The sequence below is a fragment of the Lathamus discolor genome, chromosome 5, assembly GCF_037157495.1.
Source record: "Lathamus discolor isolate bLatDis1 chromosome 5, bLatDis1.hap1, whole genome shotgun sequence".
Lineage (NCBI taxonomy): Eukaryota > Metazoa > Chordata > Aves > Psittaciformes > Psittacidae > Lathamus > Lathamus discolor.
The window spans coordinates 120,286,962-120,311,456 of NC_088888.1; the positions used below are offsets into that span (position 1 = coordinate 120,286,962).

Sequence of the window (24,495 nt, forward strand, 5' to 3'; positions counted from 1 at the left end):
CGCATCAAATTCTCTCCAATTTGAGGAGGAACTTCCTTTGTGAATTAGAGGAATCTACTGCAGGTACTGATGATATCCATCGGTTGCAAAAATACAGAGTAAAAAAAGAATATATAACGTAACTTCTCATAGAAATCAAGGAAATGTTCCTTAAGCTACATATATGCTTTAGAGTTTTTCTATGGAATTTCTGTGAGATTCATTTAAATGATGAAGTGCTAAAAATAATCCCTCTTTTCCTTTTTGGGAACATGTTAGCATCATGGCTAAATGAGCAACATGAACCTAACAATCCCTAGTTTCCAAGTGTGTTTTGTGACCTACATAACATCCTAACTTTTCTGTTTGGTAACAAAATACACAGATGATAAAGAATTAGGAATCAATGACTTGGGCAGTCAACTTCCATTATAATTTCAGTGGAACTCAGCGTATGAAATCCTCAGTTCTTCTGAAAATCTTAGGCATTACTCTTTAAACCAGTCATCTCCATACGCAAAGCCTGACAATCCACAGAGGTGTCCTCTGTAGGTCAGCTATCAAAATATGGAACAGGAAAAACCTGGCTCTACACTTCGGAGTTAACAGCTGAAATCCAACCCAGTCACAGCAGCTGCTTTCACACCTGCAGCTGCACTTGCTTCTGTCAAACTGAGAATGATTCCTGTAATCAAGACATCCATGGATACATGGATCTAATTTGTTGTTTTAAATGAATTCAGTTATTTGACGCCCAGCTTTAATAATGCAATCTTGTTCAAGTTCTATAAATCATTCAGAAAAGATGATACCTGGGAAGGCTGGGGACCATTGTAAGGGATCTGGAGGGACTTATATAATTGCAACAAAAGATGCTATGAAATGATGGGGTAAAAGATAGGAATAAAATACTACAAATCTTCCATTTTTCAAAAGTACAAACATCACAGGCAGGCAAGAACAATGTAATTGTTATTATACAGCTTAAATTTATTCAGTATTGGCTCTCTTTGTGTCACCTAAAAAGTCAGCACGATTCTGTGGACTTGCAGAAATACAATTACTAAGATGAATTCAATGTGCCATGCCATTAACACGTTATTACAAAGAGGCCACAATATGAAAGCATCTGGCAGACAGGACTGTATTTTGCAATTCATAGTGCAATTAGGTCTAAGTCTGATCCAATGAATCCGGTCCTAAGTGGAATGCAAATTCTGGATGTCTTTGTCCTCAGGTATAAAGGGCAGTTGTGTAAGTCAAAATTAACTTCACCAGGCAATTAACAGCGGAAAGCGTTGTCAAGCACTGGAACAGGCTGCCCAGGGACGTGGTGGAGTCACCATCCCTGGAGGTACTTAAAAGACCTGTAGACAAGGCCCTTAGCAACATGTTTTAGTGGTGGACTTGGCAGTGCTGAGGAACGGTTGGATTCAATGATCTTAAAGGTCTTTTCCAACCTAAATGATTCTACAATTCTATGAACGTGGGAAAACTTTTCGAGCAAGCAAAGCTGACACTAATAGCAGCTATCGTTGAAATAAAACCCAACCCAAACCAAAAGACAAACCCTAAAACACTGATACTTACTAGGTTTACTAAAAATATTCCTTGACATTATCTCCCCCCCTCTCTTGCTTGATTTTCTTTGCATGGTGACCCAGATTTATGCCAACAATGCAAAGATATAAAGCTGCATCAAAATTGTCTGCATCAGGGCTTAAGACTAAGAATCCTGAATTCCTGTGTTATGTATTGTAACACTCAGATACGTGCCTGAAAAATAAATAGGCATATTAATGAATTAGGAAAAAGATAAGGTATCAGTCCTGTGAACATTGAAGTATAGCCTTTCACTACTGCAGAAGTACTTATTATCCTAATTTTGATTGTATTTCAGCAACATATTTGACCATTTTCTTTATGGACAGTCCTAATGCACAGCAGCAGCACCAAATGCCACACACACCACAGTTATCGGAAATGGTACCCATGTTCAGCTGTGTTTCATCCTCAAGTTCAACAGTTCTGGTTGTATCAAGAGACCCACACGTGCTGCTTAACAGTTTGTAGAGCCTCAGTAGTTAGTAGTTAATCAACAGTCAGTCCTCAAGCGCTAATGAGAGAATGTCCCGGGTTCAAATCAGACAACGATGGGGCTTGGAGCTACCTGACCTAGGGGAAGGTGTCCCTGCCCGAGGCAGGGGGATAGAACTGGATGCGCTTTAAGTTCCTCTCCAACCCAAACCATTCTGTGATTCTATGATACCTGTATCGGATGACCCTTAGCCGTGTACACATTGAATGTATGAATGAAACTGAATTGTCTTGCTTTTTTTACCTCGTGAATGTCCCCTGCTAGATGGCACAGAGTGAGCTGGTCTACTGGTTTGTTCCCAAAACAGCCACGGAATATTTGTAAGTACAGATCTACTATTATCAATCATCACCACCCCAGATTTTATAGCACAATAAAACTACTGAAAAACATTGCTTCATGATGCTCAATTTTTGTCTTTTGTCTTTTACAGCAAAACACAAACCCACTGTATTAAATAAATCAAACCCTGAGTAAGAACTTCTGAGACAAAGAAATTAAGCATTTGGCTGTTTCCTTTGGATTCATATGAAGTTCATTCAGTGATACTAGGATGAGGCAGAATATACACTGCCACTTCTCTATCTTAGATGCAAGCAAAACACTGTCTCTAGTATATTTTCTCCTCAAAAGACCATGTGCACTAAGCGTTCTCTGGTTAAACAGAGCCTTTTGCTCCCATTCTGCACAAGCATCTGAAGCTAGAATATAACCTGACCCAAAAAATGAACTTCCGTCTGAGTTCTATCTTCTAGCTGAAAACCCTTTTACCGGTGACACGTCTCTTAAATTCTGTGAGAAAAAAAGAAGACTGAAAATGGACACTTTAAACAAGGAACTGAATTTTATCTGACCTGAACAATTTTCAGGTTTTATCAGGTAAGAATGTCATTTTCTGCAAATATTATAATGATGTTCTTAAGCAGCTTTGGTGACTCAGTGGTAAGTCTCTGTACCTCCGTGTGGGAAGTCTGAATTCTTCTTCCCCCTGGGTTGCCACTTTCAGATTCTTGTGCCAAAATAGAGCCCCGGGTATCTTGTAGCCCCAGCGTATCACGCTTGCTGGGGGAGGCTGTCCTGGCCCGGGGCTTGCCTGGAGGGGAGTTGTGCTGAATGCCACCCTGACAGGATGGTGGGTACCATAGGGACCTTCAGGAGAGGCTTAGTGCGAGGAAAAAAGGCAGAGTTTTATTTCAGATTTAGCTCTTTTTCCTTTTTCTATTTATTTCTGTAATACGATGTGTTTACCAATTGCCAGCTACAAATGAGAGCATTGAGTCCAACCAGCCCACCCTCTCTTAAGCTGATGATATTTTATTCTCCAGTAATTGCTTCTACTGAGCCTCCTGCCAAAGCAAAGGTATTCAACAACTCCAGAGGTACAAGAGCTCGAGGATTAGCACCTGAAACAGCTTCACTGCCCACACCTGGCTTCCTCCTGCATCTTGCAGTCCTGCTCCTGCACCTTTCCTTTCCCAGAAACCTCACTATGGTGAGGGCTCAGTATTTTATTGTTCATAAATGTGTCATGAACTTGCAAAGATGACAGAAAACGCACCTGAACATGTACGCAGGACCACGGCATCCACAAAAGAAGGGCTAACTACTGACCTTTCTTGAGCATCAAGTAAATGAATCAAATCATTCAGTTGATACTATAAGCTCAGACATTACAAAATGGCAAGTACTGCAGTGTTACACGAGGCTTTGAGGACACAGACATCAAGACCCCACAGAGAACAGGTCCTGAGTCTGGTCTCAACGTGGTACCCCATGTAGGTGTGCAATGATTGGGCCTGTGAGCCCAACGCAGTGGGAGGGACAGACTAGACAGGGAGCACTACAAACCTCAATGTCCAGGCAAGGACAGCACCCATCCACAGCCTCTAAGCTCCAGGCAGCAGAGAGACTTTAAGTGATACCTCCAGAACCATAAGAAATCCCAAGAAAATAAGGCAGGCCCTGTAAAATACATGCACATAAAGGCATTTGTGAGAGCTCCAGCTCTTACCCACTTGATCCTGGGACTGCTGTGCACATAACATAGAAATATTTTAGGAAGTACTAGAAAAAAATGCTAATCAAGCCTCACTGCTTAACTTTAACCTCAACATCACATTAGATGTCCCCACATCCAGTGAGGAGGCTAATTTTCCCTTTGGGCAGGAGAAAGGGAGCAGTGCAAGAGGTAAATAACTAATCACTTCAGCTCCACAGCTCAGTGTTCAGGCCATAAGCAGCTCAAAAACCTGCCTCCATAGAAGCTTATATGTGAGTGTGCAAACAGCCCTATTCTCCTGGAGCCCACACACATGCTATAAAGCAAAGCCTGCCCATAAGTGGATAAAGCCAGATTTGCTCAGTAGTTTGTAGGATTGAGCCATTAAAGCATAATCCACAAATACCAGTCTAGAAAGTAAGGCTAATTCAGTCTTACACATAGTATGCACTACCATTTCTAAACCAATATCCTTTTAAATGTCTTTAATTTGCAGCTTATGCTGCTATTTCTAAGCTATTCCATATGTGCCAACAGAAAAGTAGGGAAATTTGTTTGAAGCACTTCATGTTTACCTGTGTCCTTCTAAGCTGCACACAAAGACAATGCTGCTCCTAACTCATAGTCTCCTCCTAGTCATCTTCCTGCCTTTAGCAAGGTAGTATGTAAGGGGCAGATCTATACAGGAATCTTCTCCAGAGAACAGTGAGAAGGGATGATCCTGTAGATGAGCAAGTTAGGCTGAACAGGTTCCATTTCTTGCTTGCCATTAGCCTAGCCTACGGATGGTACAGCACAAGTGTTGTATCTATTTTAAAGTGGGCAGATTTTCCTTTTTGCTTTGCAGTCAAAAAAAAGACCTCCAGGAATTACTTCTTTTCAGAGTGCTACAGCAGAAGTGGGCACTGTGGGAGGGGAAGTGTTAAAGTACTTCTCAATATATTTTGCTCAGGAGGTTGGGGGAAAAAATTGTTAGAAAGAAAACAGATGAAAACCAGCTGAAGGAAGGATTAGTTTAGCATAGATGTTTCTGTGCAATACTTGTCATTTCATACCCAATAGTCAGTGACAAAGATATGCTCATTACCCTGCACTGAAATACAGCGATTGCATGTTAACGGGCTCTCTCCCTGATTAGGCTGAGGTTACAGTACTGAAAGCTGGACCTCCCACTGACTGCAAAGACTTCTGACCACTAACTCGGCATCTGGAATAAAACCATAGATGAGAGCCTTTTCTCCTATAACCACCAAGAACAAAGGAAAATGAAGAGGCTCGAACAATAGAACAGAATGAAAAGCAGACTACATAATCTGTATTATGGGAAGCAAACTAGGTGAACCGTTTGGTTCAATTAAGACAAGCCAATATGGGAGCAACTTCATTATCCAATTTGGATCCCAAACCACAGTTTTATTTGCTGATATTCTCATGCTCTTAGCTCCTGGGAACACTGAATTAATCTCTCAGGCCCATATTCAATAAAATGTCTATCCTGTTCTGCCAAGACTTTTTATTTCGTTTATTTGATGAGCTTTTTGGTAGATCTGAAGTGAAGCAGAGTATTTAACTGAATACCTCAGTATTCTTTCCCTATGGACCACAGCGCCATTTGTGCCCAGCCCGGGGATATCGATCCCTGCTCCAGCGATGCTGTGGATGCCGGTCTCCAACCCAGTCAGGAGCTGACAACCCAGCCTGACCCTGGCCAAGCCCCATGAAGGTACCCAGTGCCCTCAGGGTCCCAGCTTCTTCCCATCCCTTGCTGCACCCTGACTCCGCAGACTGTAATTTCTGAAGCACACAGAGCTAGGAAGATCACAGCCAAACCCGTCTGTTTTCCCCTCCATATCACATTCAAAACACAAATTTCACTATTTCACTGCTACAAAAAGAAAACATGGAATGTAACTCCAGATTTATGGAACTCCAGATTTATGGAAGAACAGTGACAGGTAAAGAAATATAAAGTACAGGGAAAACTCAAAAAAGCATAGAGCCTAATTCGTTTTTGTACCCCAAAGCTGTTCGCTTCGTGTGAATTAAAGATTTGCTTCTATGGAGGAGATATGGAAAGAGACCCCCACTGCGGCGAAGACAGGAGCCAGGCAAGGATTTTCCTGTCAAATTTTGCTCCTCACTAAGTTTTCTTCTTTTCTTTATTTGTTTTGTTTTGTTTCAAAGAGAACACAGAGTATAGCAGATAAGGATTAAAACTAAAACAATAGGTTTGTCACAAAAAGCTCGTGTCTTTATATGTCACACTACAAACCATTTACTCCCATAGGTGAAAACATGAGATGACAATAACCAGTTTAATTGAAACAAAAGAGAGGTGATAAGGAAAGGGAAGAACAAGATGCCTGTTCATTTATTTTAAATCAGAAGCTGTGTTTCATCTGTACCAGCTGAGATTACAACAAAGCTTTAGTAATGCCTTCAGTATCACCACTGACCTGTGAGAATCATAACCCAGAAAGTGGGACTTGAGTTATTAAATGGAGTGTTAACTGTCACAGATTACAACTAGGCAGCCGACAAGCCATTTGAAAGAGCCGTTTAGAAGAATGCTTGGGAGGTACTCTTCATTAGGGTCTGTAGCGATAGGACAAGGGGTAACGGGTTAAAACTTAAACAGGGGAAGTTTAGATTGGATATAAGGAGGAAGTTCTTTACTGTGAGGGTGGTGAGGCACTGGAATGGGTTGCCCAAGGAAGTTGTGAATGCTCCATCCCTGGCAGTGTTCAAGGCCAGGTTGGTTGGAACCTTGGGTGGGATGGTTTAGTGCGAAGTGTCCTTGCCCATGGCAGAGGGATTGGAACTGGATGATTTTGAGGTCCTTTCCAACCCAAACCATTCTGTGATTCTAAGAAACCCTGAGGGCTTCTTAACGGTCAACAGAAAAATATTGGCCCTATATGATGACAAAACAACCATCAGCTCCATGTGTCAAGATCAGCCAAGAGAGTTGAAAACTGTATAAATACCTACCCCTTGTCTCCGGAGCTCAGCTGGCACCACGTTGTTCACACCTTCACTCCCCAGAGAGCCCACCAATGCTTAAGGTGACAGTGGGGCAGAGGGGACACAGTGAAGAACAAGCAGCTTATGAGACACAGCACAGGGGGTGTGAAGGGGCATGTTCTCCTGCTCCCCCTAGATCTCATCACCTCCTGCCAGGGCCTCTGATGAAATCTGCTTCTAAAACCAAACCAAAGGTATATGAAATGCTCGTACACCTTTGCAGTGAGTGGTACATAATAAACACAGAGAAGAACTCGGTCTATTTGTAGCCATTTCTTGCTGGGCCATGTCTAATTCGGAGCATCCTTGCCTTGGCTCACAGTCCAATCCCCATATATGTCTGTGGAGCACTTTGACTATTTACGGCTCTTTGTAATTAGGTAATGGAAATGAAACAGATCTTTTAGAGGAGCAGGCTGCTGTGACTGAGCAGTTTTTAAACACAGAGAAATACATGCAAAGAATTTGCTTGCGGCTATTCAACACTGTATTCAAACACAGCAAGTTTGGGAAATGCTGTTTAAATAGTGGAAGTGAATCACTTTTAACCAGCTGCTGCTGAATCAATAAAACATTAACTTTATATTAATACCATTAAAAAATAATGACCACTAGAGTGAGGAGCCATGAACACACGACTATGGATGACTGCAAGAATGTCTCAGTGATGAACAGTAGATTAATAGAGGAAAAAGGTTAATAAGCACAAAGAAGGATAAAACTGCTGATGAACAATAGCTCCCTTTCCAACGGAAAATATGATATTGTAAGAAATAGTGGATACTTTGGCTAAACATTACACATATACATGATAATTGGGCTTTAGTCTCATAGAGATACACAGTGCTGAGTGCTGTATCCCTTGCTTATACAGCCACTGTGAACAGCTCACAAGGTCAGCCCCTGTCTAAACCACACTCTTCCTATGCAGGAAGGAAGAACAGCAATTTTCTTCTGTCACCTTGGAGACTTCTCTGTCCCTCTTTTAACCTGCAACATCTCAGTTGTGCTCTCCTCTGCACTATGCCCAAGTGGAGCAAATAGAACAGAACCACCACAACATCTCTGCAGCTTTTTTGGTGTTCCTCCTGCCATGTTCAGCTCCTGTAAACCACCACGTAAGCCTTCTAACATAATCTCCACATAGCTAAGAACCCAGCTTTCCTCATCACCTTCAGATAGCCTGTCCAAGGTGCCTGATGATCTTCCAGTGTGCCAAACACCATCATAACAGTACCATCAAATGGGAGTGCTATGCCCTAGGAAACTGAGGGCATTACTCCCTCCAAAGATCTAGGTTCTTGGCTTCAGATGCTGACAATTGCAAAGAGACTTCAAATAAACAACTAGCCTGGGGGGAAAAGTACCTAAGGATTTTGTTACCAGTTTTAGGAGAGTGAGCTGATTATAAAGGCATTAACTCAGAACAAAACAACTGCTGGGGAGAAAGTGGGAGGATAAATGTGAGACTCCAGCAATGCAAATGACAAACAAGGCAATGGGGCAGGCTTTTAAGACTTCAACTATGAAACTGAAGACAGTAGCTTAACCAAGTGGAAAAAGGATGGAAGTAAAGCAGTGGAACAGTGGGAACAGGAGGCTTGGTGAGATGATCAAGATAAGGGAGCTACGGCTGCAGAATGGGTGGTACCTCAGTCAAGGAGGGAGCTAGGTTTTGTATGGCTGAAGGGTCAGAACTTCACATCCAAAGCTGATCCTGTCAAGTAAGCACTGATTTTCTGCACTTCTTTCTTATAGCTATATTGTGCCCTTTGCCTGTGTCATTATTAATGTGAAATCAGAAAAATAAAACTGTGAAATCAGAAAGATTGACATGTATGAAACATTTACACACACACACATACACTGTTATTTGTCTTAGAATCCCGGACTGGTTTGTGTTGGAAGAGACCTCAAAGCTCATCCAGTTCCAACGGGCAGGGACACATTCCACTAGAGCAGCTTGCTCCAAGCCCCTGTGTCCAACCTGGCCTTGAGCACTGCCAGGGATGGGGCAGCCACAGCTTCTCTGGGCACCCTGTGCCAGCGCCTCACAGGGAAGAACCTCCAAACGTCTAATCGAAATCTCCCCTCTGTCAGTTTAAAGCCATCACCCCTTGTCCTGTCACTACCGCCCTTGCAAAAGGACCCTCTCCAGATTTCTTGTCAGAAAACGTCTCAGAAATTCAAACCTGAATCTTCAGAAAAGCATTTTAAAATTCACAAAATGCAGACTCCCTTCCTCACATGAAATGCCTCAGGGCAGAAAATAACATGGGGGAAACAGCTTGAGGTTAATATTTTCAAAGCATGAAGCATGCTAAAACTGGGGAAATGTCTTAATCTCCAGTGGTGGAAATATCAAAGTGTTTCACTTGCTGTATTAACACAACCAATATGTTAATTAGGACATAGGACAATGTTTTTAGGACAAAAAGAGTTCCCCAGTAGTATATTAACACAAAATTATGCACTTGGAAATGGGAAGTGATTAAAAACATACAGAATAAAACCAAAGTATAGGAAAGCTTTTCTGGATGGTAAAATCAAATTAGGAGTAATTTTTATTGCACTTGCAGGGAAAACTGTATTAACATCCATTAAAATCTATAGTAACCTGATTAGCAATGATTGCTGTAGTTTAAATATGCACTTTGATAACTTCTGAAAAGTACATGTTAAAAATTAATCCAAAACACCCTCATAGAGCCTGGGCACGATGCCTTAGCAATGGATGGATAGAGAGTTTCACACCTGCAGCCCACTGGCATGGTTGCGGCTGCATAGAGGCCATGCTGGAGAAGTAAGTCACCCATCCATATAGATCCAGACTGCCTAACATGACCTGGCTGTGATGCAGTACAGAGGAAATCCATGTATCTGTGTCATGCCCTTTCACTACAATAACTGAGCTCTTGTAGAATTCCTTACATAAAAGGAAAAATGTGTGTCTGGCACAAGCTCCTTGCAGGCTGCAGCATTACTGGTTATAGAAGACCAAAGAGATTGTGGCAGAGCTCTGGGTCAGCCCAGGAGCACAATGAGGCACAATATCCTAAGGCAGCCCAGCTTCACTCAACCCGAGAGCACTGCAACCCACCCCCATCACATTACTGAGGCAGCAAAGACACAGAATCATAGAATCACAGAATCAACCAGGTTGGGAAAGATCTTCAAGATCATCAAGCCCAACCTGCCAAGGCTCCTACTAAACCATGTCACTAAGGGCCTCATCCACATGGAGCTTGAACACTTCCAGGAACGGCAGAGTCTGGACTGAGCATCCCTGGAGAGGCTGTTCCAATGCTTGACTACCCTTTGGGGAAGAAATTTTTCCTAGCATCCAGTCTAAACCTTCCCTGTCACTTGTTAAATGTGGATATAAACTATACCATTGTACTACTGCATTTTTTATGGCTTCCTAAGGTTTTATCGTCATCCTAAACTGACCTAACAGTGGGTGTTTCCTTTAGTACATGACTTCCCCTGTGGCATGTTTAGCATCAAAGAGAACTGTGGAGATTTATAAATACAGTACAAACCTGGTTAATATTCTTCACTCATTAAACTAGCTAAGGAGAGAAATGGCCTAAACAAAGCAGGCATCTTAGGGTGCACAGGACATCTGCTAAGGCAGTCTATATATTGCTTATTATAAGCCTTGCACTGACCCACACTCTTTATCAAAATAATATCCTTCTGTTAAGGCAATCAGAGCTTTGCCCACAAGAAGTCCACGAAGATGGATCCTTCCCTATGGAAATTCTCATTTGTGTGCAGAACTAACATGGAACAGTTTCCCAAGGTGCACTTAAGGGCAAAATTATACTCTTCCACGCACCTGTAGATGAACTTCACATAGAATGCCGCCTGTATACCTTCATCACATTGAAGCAGTTGCATCACACTGTTTAAATGCAGGTTATGGATCAATGCAGCTAAACAATACAAGACAGAAACTCTCTATGTCACAATTGATATTTAACCAATTTGTGGTGCCTTGTTCTCCAGCAGCCACTTAAAATGCAGGGAACAGGTACAGGCTTAAACTGCTGAAAGAATAATCACCCCTCTGACTGGGTCCTGAACGTAATGCCACTCCATGGTATTTCTGTGACAAATACATACAGATTCAGTGACATTTTCTTTTATTAAAGACTCTGTGTGGGCAAGAAAAGAGACAATTTATGATACCATTTAATATCAGTGCTAAACCACAAATGGAGGCATTTTAAGAGAAAGTTGCAATGTTTCTTCCAATAAGTTCCCCTTTTGTGTTACCCGTAGGTCATATTTTTCACATGCAAAGGCAAATGAAAGGAAAGGGGGAACTCAAAGCACTGCCAACGGAAAGGTTTAGAAACAAAGATGATGCATATTAAGAGATTAAATCATTAAAGACTAAAATTAGAAGACTCCCACTACAATGAGAAGGAAAAGTCTGAGATAGGATATATGGAAGAGGTAGCAGGTAAGTAAAGATCTGAAGACATGTACATGCTTTATCATATGCCAAAGAATACAAGAGACCAACTAACAGTTTATGCAACAAAAAATTCCCTATGTTATGGTAGCAGTCCATGGAGCAGCTATGCCTTGGTACTGCTGAACTTCCAGCCATTTTGTAAAGGTGTGACAAGGAAAGGTAAAAACATGGGGAGCAGGGACAATGGTCAAAAATAAGCTTTTCTGACTGGGGAGGTGGTCGCAGGCTGGGATTCTCCACATCAGAAGTGAAATGGCTGTTAGTGGTCAATAAAATCACCCAACAGCTCAGAGAAGACAAGTAGGTGACAGCTATTCCCACCACAAAAGACAGAAAACAACTCAAACAGTCCCATAAAGTGCAGCACATACTTCTCAAGTCATGCTGTTGCAGTGAGCTGGGCTGGATCAACTTAGCAAGCTGAGGTTTGCAACTGCATTCTGCATGAACCTGACTACCAGCCGTGGTGCATGCAAATTCCTTCTTCTAGATCCTTGCCCGACTCCTCGTCACTGCGATGGGAGATGGGCCATCAGTGGGGAATTGTAGGCTGAGTCCTTAAATCACAACAGCAGAGCTACAGTCTGAGAGCATTTCCACACTGCAGCAGACAAGACACAGACAGTATAGACAGTGTTTAAATGGCATGTTCTCTCCATACAGGCATATTTAGACACAACAGCAAGACAAGGCGCAGATGCCTGGTTATACAATCTCACCTGCAGCTAGTTCTGTCTATGCAACCTTTCACAAGATGCAAAAATGTGATGCTGTAGAGACTCTCGGTTTTACATTAGGTAACACAGCTTTAAACTGACTTGGCACTAGAGCCCTAAGAGCAAGCATAGTATCAATACTGCATGTTCCCACCTGAATTTGATTTAGATTTCTTGGGTTCTACACACTGTGGAAACTGACAGGTAGTTATTTACTACTGTTTGCAATTGGTGCTGACCTGGGCACGAGTATTAATGTAAGAAGCAAAGGGTTCAGATACGCAGATACCAACCAATGGATGAGAAGAATGGCATTAACTGCATTTTTTTATACTCGTATTTCAATAACTGTTAATATTTAGAGAATCCATTTTCAATCACATGCCACCAACTTGTCCTGGGCAGCTTTTAAACTACGAATATGATCATTTATACTGTTCATTAGATTAAAAAAAACATGGAGGAAATTTGTCTGGGTCACACGTATTGGGCAACTGACCTATATACACATACACAGTATACACATAACTGCAAAACTACCCATTTCTCTTTTGTACATACTGAATCCACGAATTAATAAGCCTACCTAGCTGATTTCTGAATGAATATACCAGAAAGGAGAGACATGCTAGTAGATTTACGGGTAGACTAAAGCCTAAAGGTTTATTTGCTCAGCATCGATTAGAGAAAACCGTATGTATTCTCTGGAAGACAAAAAAAAAAGCTCCATTCTTCTTCCAGTACTTGGAATTTACCCTGTTCTCAGAACTATGTTGCCAAAGAACTGACTTTAACAGGATGCTGTAACACAAACACTTAGCAGAGGAGCAGAAGAGATACTGGATGCGAGAGATGCAGTGCACTTTGCAAACGTCTTCTCCAGGGAATATGACATCATGTCTTGACTGCTCTGTCAGACATTCCCAAATGCTGGACAACTCAGACAAAATGGATTGTATGTTGTCGTTTGCCACTCAGAAGCTGCTGCTACTTTGCTGAATGACTGCGTGCTACCCATTAATGCTCTCCATCTGCCTCAGAGTTCTCTGCTCGCATCCTAATGGTGCCTATCAAAATAATACCAAGATGGGATTAACAGCTACAACTTAGATTTGCACTGATTCCATAATGACCCCAGTTCTAACCCACTTGCCTGACCACAAAGCTAATATTCAGGCTGTTGATGTAAGCTAGCATTGCATTTGAGGACAGGATCCAGACTTTCTGGACTATTCTCTCCATTTCCTTTGCAGTCCAACCACAGTCAGATCATCAGCCCAGAAGACTTCTAAGCCTCAAAGCAGCAAAGCCTTTAAGTAGCCTTTTTCCACCAGCAAATAGAATTGCTGAACACTGGAAACAAATTAAATAACCTCTTGCAGAAAACCCAGTCAGACACAAATCCTGGCCAGGGTAAGAAGGAAGGAAAAAGAGAGGACGAACACACAGTCTTTCCTACAGGTTCTCTCCTCTCCTCACCTCAGAGTGAAGAGAGTTGTAGAGTGTTTGTACAACTGCTTCTACCTTGCCCTTAGCTTGTACAAAAGTGTGAACATTTAGAGTCATTCTGTTTTGGTAACTTCACCTTTTCCTTTATCTCTGTAATTAGTCTGGAGCTCATGCGGTCCTTTGGGCTACATACCTGCTATGGTGTATGCCTCATGGGCACATGCCAGAGCCACAAAGGAAGGCTGCTTATGCCACATTTCTTTGGAATAGGGCTCTTCTGTTTCAAAGTTCTCATGGTTTCTAGTAAGTCAATAGGCTCTGTGGTTCACTGTGTGAATGATTTGTATGAACTACACTTTGAAACACATGTATTATTTTAGTTCATCTTCAGGTTTAGGATGCAGGTGGGAATATGTTTCTTTGTTTTAGAAGCTCCCCGGGTTGATTTCTTCACTTTATACAAGAGGGCTCTGAGATAAGGTTTGCACAGTTCACCAGCTACTGCATGCTGTGACAGCCCAGGTGGTTATCTGTTAGGATGAAATACAGTTATTAAGTATGTCTGAATGAGTTGGAACAAACAGTAACAGAAAGTAACACAACGCTCAGTTGTCACTGATCACCCTCAGAAGCAACAATAACTTCCTCTCTTATCTCAGCAGCATGATTCCTAGTATAACTTCTACAGAGCTAATGAAGAGGAAGCATCAGCTTCTATATATCATCCATATGGGAAGTGCAGCAATGAGATCCTTCCATTTGCTCTTGCTTTTTATTCTTTTGATGGAGGGATGGAATTCAGTGCTCTGATAGAAAGAACCCCTCAATTAGAAAAAAACCCCACCAAACCCAAGCCAGACAACCCCAAAATTCCACTGTAATGAAACCAATGCATCTTTGCCCATTTGTAGAAACTCTTCAGTCTTCATGGGGCAACTGAAATACAATTTAGATGCCTCACAAAGAAGCAGTGAGCCTGTCAGCTCTAATGCATTATGCAAGAAGCCAGACTTCACCTAATGCAATAACAGCATCCTGCACAGTCCCAAATCTCCCTGTCTCCATCTCCCTCCTATCTCACTCTTCAGCTTTCCTACTTAAAACAGGCCTCTGTATTTTCCTTCTTTTTAAAGCTGTTTGATACAACCATGCAATCCAGGTATTAAAGAAGCACACGATCGTTTCATATTTCTATGGATTACAAATTAATACAGAGCTAGGGCATTTCTGGGAACCCCACTGCATAGTCTGTAGAGTATAAAACTTCAAGCATTTTCAGATCTAAAAAGCTAAATAAAGGTCAGTCTCAGGAGTCTGTATTACTTTGAACATTAAAACTGAACTGCTCCCACTCCTTAAAGCTTCCTTGAACAAAGCTTAAGAAAGGAAAGCAGCAGCACTAAACAAATGTTTCATCCATTAAAGACTGAAAATAGGTCTTCTTTTTCCCTGTATAAAAATAAGCATTACAGTTTGGTGTATTTGGTATAGAGTAGATTTGAACACATAAAGTTCTGGTGGTTTAGGGACAAGAAGGAGCCATAGCACATATACATTAGTGTTAGCATGACAGGAGAGCAACCATGTAGGTATTAAGGACTTAAAACCCCAAGAAAATCAGAGATTACACTGGACAAAATTCAGTGGCCAACCGCTTCCACTTTGTATGACCAACCTCAGGTTCATCGAAGACTTTAAATCCTGGATAAGACAGACTTGTTTGGCTCTTTCGATCCACGCAACCTCCTTACATCACACCCATTGGTGGCTTGCCCTTCTCACACTACGGGCTTCTAAAGACAGGGATGCAAGTTGCATTTTTATCCATTAATTTCCATGATAAAATGATGAAAGATTAGGGGTACACTACAAAATTCTCCCACCTAACAACATTTTGAAATGGAGAACATGTTTGAAGTCAGCTAAGTAAGTTGGTTCCAGGATGGATCTTGGAAAAAGGCTGGAGAAAACGACACTTATCCTGCCAAAACATGGAAGGGATGCTTCCCAACCAGAAAGATTTGGCAGGTATGAAGCATTTACATATCTCACAGCAAAATGCAGAACGATTTCCTAAAATATTTTAAGAAAGATAATGCATGTTTCAAAGACAATTTTATGAACATGTGTTACAGTTCAGGTTACACAACACTGCTTCTATGAAAAACAAAGCCTAGTCTCAAAAAAAACCCCACACCCAACCACGTTCCTGGTGTTTTCAAATGACAAATAGATGCTCAGGAGCTTTTTCTTCATTAAGTAACAAATTGCTTCTCCGGGATGCGTGTTTTAAGATAGAGCAGAAGTGGCCAATCCCCAGCTGGTGTAAATTAGCACTGGTGCAGGGAGCTCTATTTTTACCAGCTGAAGATTTGCCCCTAAGCATCTGTCAGTGAAGCGCGCTGAGGAACCATAGACAGGTACATGGAAAGGCATTCATCCTAAAAAATGACAAGAGACTTTGGACAATTACAGGGACAGGGGGATATGCAACAGACGAGGAAAGTCACAGTAAGTAAAGAATCACAGAATAGTGGGGGTTGGAAGAGACCTTCAAAGCTCATCTGGTCCAACCCTCCTCCAATGAGCAGGGACATCTCCAACTAGATCAGGCTGCCCAGAACCACATCCAGCCTGGCCTTGAATGTCTCCAGGGATGGGGCATCCACCACCTCTCTGGGCAACCTGTGCCAGTGTTTTACCACCCTCATTGTAAAGAATTTCTTCCCCACATCCAGCCTCTTTTAGTCAGAATCTCCCCTCTTTTTAGTTTTAATCTCCCCACTTTCAGTTTAAAACCATCACCACTAGTCCTATAGCAACAGGGCCTGATGAAAAGCCTTCCCCCATCTTTCTTATAGGCCCCTTTTAAGCACTGAAAGGCTGCAATAAGGTCTCCTGAGAGACTCCTCTTCTCCAGGCTGAACAACAGCAGGAAAGCAGAACAGCAATAATGATAACATTTTAGGTACAGCGATACAGCACTGAGCTCAGTGTTACAACCCTTCCTTCCAAACCCCATGCTGCAGATCCCCTATGTTAACTGTGCTTCAGCATCTGGGCTGAGTCAGCACCGCTGGTTCCTCCCTATAGCAGTCAGTGACAGCTGGTGAATGCACTGCTGAAATCAAAACAATGGTTATTCTCAACAGTGGGATAAAACATTTACAGGCACAGGTTTTAAGACAGTAATTTTCATTGCATCTTGGCTGCACATGTCTAGCCAGCCTATCTGAAACTGCCTCCATGACGTCTGCAGAGCACATTCCCCTGCTCCATACGCTGTGCTTGAGTGGCTGCTGCCTGCCTGGCACCGGGCGCTGTGCAATCTGGATAAGGGCTGGGAATCAGCCCATCCCTCTTAATAACAGGGCACTTTCCTGTAGATCTGGACTGGCCATCCTGAGCTATTGTTTGGTTTCTGCTTGTTTTTCCCATAACCTTTGCTGGTGTAACCCAATACAGCCATGCGCTCGACAAGCCACGAAGCCCACATTTGATATGGTGTTAATCGACTGTAACAGAGCAGCTTCAAAGTCATCACACACGTAGGAAAGGGTACTGGAGAGATCAGCCAGCTCCAGTTTTAAACAAATACTTTCCCCAGTATCACGTGTAGTGTTTCAGTAAATTCAGAAGATGAGGAGAGACAAAAAAACATGTTTCCTAATATCACCCACATAAGAAATGTCTTTATGCATCCTGAAAGCTTACCTTTTCCAACACTGTCAAAAGATATGCTGCTGACATAAACCCTCCTGCTTGCTTCATTTACAGGAAAACAAGAGACTGGAGCTGTGGCACACTATTTACAGACATGAACCACACCAAGCTAGCTCTGCGACACTGCCTTTTAAAACTATAAACTTTCATTGCTTGGGATATGCCTCTTGTTAGATACAAAAGCCATTAAATTGAGTAGCCCAACTACTGGTCAAGAATAACTTCTGGACATGACATAATCACTAATTTGCATTTATCCAGAGACAAAGCCATGATTCACAGGTGCTAATGACATGAGACTGAATGTACAGGAGCAGTTACTCACATCCCTGAGACATAAAGGATGTGCCACCACTAAGTGACTTCACATTATGTCTGGGTACGCCTTTCTAAATGGTCACTCAAAACGCAGTGACAGACAAAAAGCTGTGGAGGGAGGTGATACGGACTTAAATTCTGCCAAGGGAACATTATGAAAACGATGGAAACTAGCAGAAAGAGATTATTAAATTTATACCATGCTGGAATCACTGCCACCTCTCTTAACAACAGGCTTTATCCTTCATGTAACCAAATTTATGCTGATCTCTTGAAGACTTCCAGAAACCAAACCCAGAGAAACTCAGGATCTTCAGCATTTCAAAACTTACCCCACAATACCCTGCCTTAATATCTTCTTCTTTATTTTCATTTCTATTTTAACTTGAAAACCCATTTTAGCCTACTCTAGTAAATACTGTAGGGTATTTACTCTGGACATCAAAGCACTGGCGGTACTTCCATCTCTTTGTAAAAGGCCAAGATAACAAATACAGATTTATTATTCAATGTCCCACCTTTCACACTATGCAAATTCACCCAGCCTGCAGCCTACTTTTGGCAGTCCTCTTTCCCAAGGGCCCTTTAGGAAGAGGCTATCAGCCAGATTAATTATTTTAACAATAGCAGCCTTTTCCTACTGCCATTTTTTCTGCCACCATTCTATGACATAAAGCAAGAGGGATGCAGAATGAATTTATCCAGCTTGTAATATATCTCAGTCTATAGCTTCCCAGAAGCACTAGATTCAATGTGCAAGTACAAAGCCATCAGCCTCATGTGACTCATTACAGGGGACAAGAGAGAGCATCGCGTGTCCCTGCTTCTGGAAGGAGCCATGTGGTCCATCTGGTTGGCAAGGTTGACCATGACAAGAGGACAGATAGGGACAGCTGTTACAACCCCAGAATTAAAACAACCTTCTCCTGCCTGTCGTCATTCCTTACAATACATTAGCTTTCAAATGGAAAATGTGATAACTCATAAATCCTTTGATGTCCAGTAACTTATATACGGCTCATTTACTGGTCCTGCTCTCTTGACAGGTACTAGACAGGATCATAATTGCAGCAGCACATGATCTCTGCGTAGCACCAACGAAGCAACATGCACTGACCTTCCCATGTGTCTCCACTGGGAGCCCTGACCCTCCAGGAGCGAGCAATGTGCTGTGCAGCCCTGCCTGCTATGGGTGCTCTGGGGGTGCCCATGCAGCCTGGGGACAGCAAGTCCACCCAGTAACTGCCCCAGTGCTTGTGGAGCTCCTGCAGAGCTGGGGCAGCTGCTGTGTCACTGCCATTGTGTCTCAGGGCATGAAAAAGAATCCTACGGGATCCCTATCTACAGACATGCATGTAAATTGGATGTGTTTATTGGGAGAAAAAAAAGACAATGGGGCATGGCTTTCAGCTGACAGAGGGAAGATTTAGTTCAGATATAGAATAGATAGGAAAAAATTCTTCCCTGTGAGGGTGCTGAGGTGCTGGCACAGGGTGCCCAGAGAAGCTGTGGCTGCCCCATCCCTGGCAGTGTTCAAGGCCAGGTTGGATGAGGCTTGGAGCAACCCGCTCTAGTGGAAGGTGTCCCTGCCCATGGCAGCAGGTTGGAACTCCATGAGCTTGAAGGTTCCTTCCAACCCAGATCATTTCATAACTCTGTAAGTATGGGCAGTATTTATAAAGATGGAAAAATTAGGGATTTTCTTACTCTCGAACACCACCTGAAGTTAGCAGCCTGCAGTGGGTAGGATAAGGCAAAACCAAGGATTCCCTGACTCCTCTTTTTACATTCGTTTTACAACTTAGAGCTCCAGATCGACATGGAAAGAGAATGAATCATTCCTCTGCCAACCTGAGTCACTCCAGGTGTCAGGACCTGTCATTCCATTGGGTGACCACAGCTTCATGGCTCCTTAATCCAAATTCGGTCTTTTTGCAGGTGCTGGTCCCAAAGATGCAAAAACAGTGTGTGCGCTGGAGATCAGTTCCTGTGAACAGCCTGTACTGTATGTTTTATTTAACAGAAAACATACAGCAGTTGGCACTCTACAGTCTACTCTGTAATGTTTGCAAATTGATAACAACCCTAAAGAGACGCCAACAGGAACTTAGCACAAGTTAAAGAAATCACCTTCTAAAGTGGCACTCTGACACAATGGTGTCAAAACACATCTCCTTTCCTACTGGAACAATCCTACTATTTCATACTGTCAAACAGAGGGGTGAAAAGTAGTTTTAATCCCCTGGGAAAACAGCAAATCTACAGGGAGGCACGAGCGGTTGGTGAGCTCATAGAGCTACTTGGGGTGAAGACGGCTTTCTTCAGGGAAGATCTAAAGGCAAGGGGTGTTTGACAGAGAAAAGACCACAGGATTATCCCAGGGAGTCTCACTCATGTTAAGTGCAAAAGAAAATATTTCCCCACTATTCCCAGACTGGCCAGTGTAAGGTTACATGGGTATCAATGCTTAGATGAGAAAGCCTGAAATGGCATCAGGCACTGAAGGGAGGAGGAACCTGAGTTAGTGTGCAATGTTCTCTTCTTACAGAAAATCCAGTGAGGCTTTGACCATCCTTTGCCAAATGCTGGGATTTTTTGTGCATTTATGATGACTATCAGCCACGTGTTTTGCAGCACTTAGTCTCTCCAAACTGAGGTATGATGCTTGTGTTATTTAAGAGTGCCACAGAAGAGAGGGCATCTATCAAACACGCAATAACAGATGTGGCTCCCCCTCAAGCTGGAAGAGAGAAGGTATTCGGATGTAAGAGTAACCTCTGCTCAACCTGTAGCTGTGAATCACTTATTACAGAAGCCCCGCACAGGATGTCTTAACTTAAAGCAGGAGGAAAAAAGCTTAAGATATTCCTGGCTATCTGTACATTTAGAAGCAGTGAGTTCCAGGAGCAGATCTGTTGCTCAGAGACCCCAATGGTGCTGAAAACCTGATATGTGATTCTTCTGTATCTCACAGGTGAGGAGGATATCTCCTTAGCACTGTAGATGAACACCCACTAATGATGGGACCACATCTGGTATGCACCTGGAGGACATACGATTTATTTTCATCCCGTTTGTGTATGCCAAGCCTGCTTTACAGCATGAAATTCAAATCACACTGTGAAAGCACCATTGTGCACAAATCTGTTGATATGAAAGGAGCTAGTGAAGCGTACCTGTGCTGCAAAGGCTGCCAGCTGCAGAAACAATGCAGGTGGACACGCAATGGGAGCACTCTGGAGAATAAGGGAGTGAGCAGTGAACCACGGTGCTGATAAAGAGATGAGCAGCATTCAACACTGAGAAGGTGCCTTAGCAAAGAATCGGCGACACCTCACACCTGGAGTTACAAGTTCCCTTACCAGACATGAAAGAAATATGTGCCAGCTACAAAACCAAAAGCCTCCTGCAAGTGCTCATGTTTAAGGGTGATGTGGTAGCAGGAACTGATGTGAGCATACAGGCATAGCCATGTTGGTTTACATACATGAACAGATGCATGAATGCACAGGCAAAGTAGAAGACCCCCCTGCACAAGTGACAGTGACAGCTACGCATTCAGCTACATTTAGTTGCAATACCACTAAAAGAGCTGAATATAGAGAGAACAGCAAACAGAAACCATAATCTGGCAGCTCATGCAGGTCACATTATTTTAGAATGCTTTAAAACCTTTAAAAACCAGGACCTTATCGGAGGCAACTGCAAGTGGGGGTAGTGAGGATGTGGAAAGGGAGGATAGGGTCAATAGCACCATCAACTCTTCATATTCCTAAGTGAAACCTAAGTCTGGGAGCTGGAAACCCCAACATGGACACTTCTGGCATCCCAGCCAAAGCCTGGCTGACATGGGGACGCTGCGCACAGCAGGCTCTGGCATGTCTATTGGCTGCTAATAATGATCCTGTCTTTAATACACAATATTGATTTTCCCCTTCTGTTTGCTCGAACTTCTTACTCTTGTCTATCTCTGGTTTTATTGAGGGTTCCTAAGAGTTCCTGAAGCTGAACTGGCTGATTGCCTAAGAGCCTTACATTGACACGGGCACCTTACTTGTCTCTAGAGGCATTTCAGCTCACCAATGAGGCTGCCACCTTGCACTCCTGGTTCCAGACAATGCTCTGAGGCATTTAACCACACACAATGGGATTGCTTCTTCCCCAAAGCAAGACTTGCCATTTTCCTTGGAAATAAAATAAGAGGTCTAATTACCAACCATTAGTACCACGTCCTTCCCCCACAAAAGGTTGAACATTAACGTTTCTAAAAGGGTTTCCTGAGCTTTTTTTGCTTGGTAAAAATATCTGACAAGGTTGGGAAAAAAAGCCTTCAAAACATAAGCAGCATGAAGTCCTTTTGCTGCATAATACGTTTCTTATTTTGGTAATAATGGAAGGAAAGTTGGGCGCTTTCGAAAGCAGTTTGTTCCAGATTGCTAGCTCTCACTGTACAAAAATAATGACCCCTTCCCCACCCCATCCAAACAGTAGCACGCAATCCCGGCAGCACAATATCCCATTGTGGAGCTCTGAATGCCGAACTGGCAGAGGAACTGGTGCGAAGGAGGGAGCACAATGGCCCCTTTGCCCTTCTCCTGCTGCCGGTGCCAGCGCAGGGTAACATGACTCACAGCCGCTGCCAATATGTTCATCTGGGGGAACGAAGGAAGAGGCCACGCTAAGAGAGATGCATGGATGAATGCCAAGCTCCAACCTCGCTCCTTTTAGCTACTTGGGAGAGGAAGTCTCTTCTGATGGAGATGAACCACAGGCATACACTGGGCAGGACAGTCCCCTTCAGCAGCACTGCCTCTGCTTAGAGGCACACCAGGGCTTGGCTGCTTTAGAGAACAACAAATCTCTGTATGAGTCTGGAGTCTAAAACAGAATCTTACTTCACACACATAGAAAAGCTCATGATTTATAACCTTTACTTCAGCTCTCCCTGCTTTTTCTGCCTTCTATCATACCTTCCTTTCCTCTGCCCTCCTGCATTTATCAGATGAGTAGGTGGATGGGTTTAAGAGTCCCCCACAATCCACATTGATGCCACCCTGAAGAGGTTGAAGCCACCTTGTGAAAACAGAGCACACAGTAGAGGAATGGAGGGACGCAGCAACCCAAAGCAAAATACATGCACCCAATCCCTCTGTTCCAAGAATAACACATCCTACCGCAGAGGATGCAATTAAAAAAGCAACCTCTGTGCTCAGGTAAAGCAAATGAACCAACAAATAGCATTTGGACTTCTACATTCCTCAGCCACTTCTAAGGCTTCCCCCTAGGACAACACACCCAGCAAGCCCCCACGATGTGGAATGCAGAATCCCATCACAAGGAGTCTCACAGCATAACTTGTTGGGTGAAGGCAAGAGAAAACACGCTTGGAGGTGGCCCACCATGCTCCCACATGGCCTGCAGCCCCACAACTACCACAGCTGCTCTTCCCCCAACTCCTCCTTGCTGTCCTTGCATGCAAATCCCAAACTGGTATTTCACCATCCTTCCTTTCTTTGCCATGACTCTCCTGATAGCACTTGCTTTTTGCACAAGCCGGCAATGGTGATGCTCTAAACCCATTGCTTCCTGCAGGACTTGGTTGACAGCTCTGTTTTGTTTATGGCTCCTTTCAGTTTGGCCACACAATTATGTCCATTTGCAGTGCAGAAACGAATTCCAAGAATCAAGTGACTCACATTCATTAAGGCTGTTTGTACAGAATTTGACAATGTTGTACTCCATCCAGAAAGGACTCTGTGTCCGTGTTTGCAGCAAGACTGGAGGGACTAATGACAATGATGAGCTAAGTGTGCAAACTGAGACCTCCGCCTCCACCACACAATCAGGAGCACACGGAGGGCTAGTAAAGAGACAGCACTGCCTTCCTTGTCATTATAACACTGAACAGGCTGCCCAGAGAAGCTGTGGCTGCCCCATCCCTGGCAGTGTTCAAGGCCAGGTTGGACACAGGGGCTTGGAGCAACCTGCTCCAGTGGAAGGGGTCCCTGCCTGTGGCAGGGGGTTGGAACTGGATGAGCTTTAAGGTCCCTTCCAAGCCAAACCAATCTGTGACTCTACGATTCCCCTGAATCACAGGCTTCTGCTGGAACACCAATTAAAGAGCATTAGGGATGTAGAAGCCTCCAACTCATGCACAGTGTGAAAGCCTTTTCATTTTTAACTTAATGAGCTTATAACTTACCATCTCTTTACATTTCTTGCCTAATTTTTGCCCATGAAAAGCTACAGAGCTGGCCCTGAGGTACCTCATGGAGAAATTGATATTGTTCTTCACAACTGAGGTCAGAACCTGCTATTTTGATCTCTGTGCACTTCTGCTGAGCAGTATGAGCAAAAGTCAGTATAACCTGCAGCTTTCATGATAGGGCCAGCACCTCTTTAAATATTCCAGCTGACCCTCAGAGGATTCAAGCTGTTAGTGGATATTCCTTCTCTCATACAAACCCTCCCACTGACAGCAGTGCATAATATTTCCATCAGCAAAATCAACCATTCCTCAGTTTAAAATGATGTCCTTCTCACTGACAATCAGCAAGTGTCATCTCTGAGATGTATCTCATCCTCTGGCAAACACAGCAACAGTTTCTGTATTGAAGTCGCAAGTAAAAGCTTTATCCGGTGTTGGCTTCAGTGAGAAAAGTGTTTTGCTTCTTAAAAATATGAATTTGGTTTTCAAAATCAC

At 43.1% G+C, this 24,495-nt stretch overlaps 1 protein-coding gene across 1 annotated transcript in view; it reads right to left on the bottom strand.

The window, feature by feature from the left end:
- The window catches only part of PLCB1 (phospholipase C beta 1), a 249,505-nt gene extending 235,548 nt beyond the window's left edge, over positions 1-13,957 (bottom strand). The window contains exon 1 of the mRNA XM_065682353.1: positions 13,945-13,957. The gene's annotated coding sequence lies outside the window, so the exon portion shown is untranslated. The remainder of the gene's footprint in view (positions 1-13,944) is intronic.
- Positions 13,958-24,495: the final 10,538 nt, after the last annotated feature.